The sequence below is a fragment of the Geospiza fortis genome, unplaced genomic scaffold (assembly GCF_000277835.1).
Source record: "Geospiza fortis unplaced genomic scaffold, GeoFor_1.0 scaffold98, whole genome shotgun sequence".
Lineage (NCBI taxonomy): Eukaryota > Metazoa > Chordata > Aves > Passeriformes > Thraupidae > Geospiza > Geospiza fortis.
The window spans coordinates 4,575,742-4,577,299 of record NW_005054306.1 but is presented as its reverse complement, the minus strand read 5'-3'; positions in this window follow the sequence as shown (position 1 = coordinate 4,577,299).

The following is a 1,558-nucleotide window of genomic DNA, read 5'->3' as shown; positions in this document are numbered from 1 at the left end:
TCCTGCTGTCCAGTTTCCAGAGGAAGGACACCCTGGAGCACCTGGGCACCCAGGAGGTTTCTGAATAAACCAGGCATGGCTAATTAGGAAAAAGGAAGAAAACCTTCCCAATGTAATTTAAAGCAAGAAAGATATTAGGGTTTTCTTTTATATATTCTCAAGAATGCATCTATCCCTCCACCCCTTGCCTTTTAGATCTCTTTCAGACCACCTTAAATTCACTGGAGAATTGCTCAGTCTTGCATTAGGTACAGCCCTGCCATCTGTCAGATTTTTTTCTTTAAATTAAACATTTGTTTAATATCGGGGAAAAAAATGCAGCAGTGTCTTGGTTTTTTATTTCAGTCAAATACATGTTTGCTCTCCTAAATGAGTTCAGAAACAAGCAGTAACCCTGACATTTCCTGGGGAATCCAATTCATCTGGGATCTCATCCAGACATCCCAAGGTTGGACTCCTGCCTCAGAGCCTGTCTCACCAAAACTGTAAGCCAGCTTCAGTGATGGCAACATCCCCCTTCTGTGGGCATCTTCATGCATGAAAAGAAAAAGGATGATTTTAAGGGAAAAAGGTTGGGGGTTTTTTTCTCATAAGACTAACAGATCATGCATGTTTATCTATGCTCCAGACTCTCTGAGGGAAGGCTACCGTGGTACCAAGAAACCCCTTAACCAAAGAAAGAGAGGGGATAGGAAAACACAACAATGGGAACCTCAAGCCAGACAAATTCTTGTATTTAACAGAATGAACTCCAACACAATATATGGAGGCCTGTGGCAGTTCTCTGCCTTTGTTTTAGGTGAGATTCCCTTAAGTGTCCTCCAGTGGGGACAGGCACATGTAGCTAGGAATCATTTCTGCCTCTGGAGAGCCACAAGTACTTTCATGGTGCAGATCACTTTTTCAAACAGACATTTCATCTTCAGGCTGAAATGAATTGCATCTGTTTGAGTATCTCTCTATCTTTTTGTCTCTGGTGACCATGCTGGGATCTTGGGGTGACATCTGATGAGACAAGTGTGAGTGTTCTGTCTAGGCATCTCTCTGGCACAACTACTTGAATGAAACAAGTAATTGTTCCCAAAGCTTAGGTGACCAGGTACAGTGTAATACTTGATGCTTAGACATGCTCAGATGACCCCACAGTGCCTTCTGGCCTTCTCTCTGAGTTTCTGGAGCTGGCACCACAAGAGAGCCATTAGGATGGCATAGGGAGTCAGGACCAGCCTGTGATCCAGATGACTTTGAAAAGTGCTTTTGGTTCCCTGCATCATATGGGGGGCAATGAGAGAGGATGGCCCTTTGGCAGTGCCCAGAGTGAAGTCACAGAAGAAATCTCCCACCAGTAAGCATTGACCTGGCAGCTCTGCCCAGCACAGCACCCTCTACCAGCTCCTTCCTTTCAATATGAAGAGGGCTTCAACAAAAAAAAAATTAAAAGAGACTCACTAGAGCACTTCTGAGCATGGAGGATTCATTCATTGTCACTGTTCTGAAGATGTTGAATATGCACACATTACTCATTCACTCTGAACAGAAGAAATGAATGTTCTGGTTT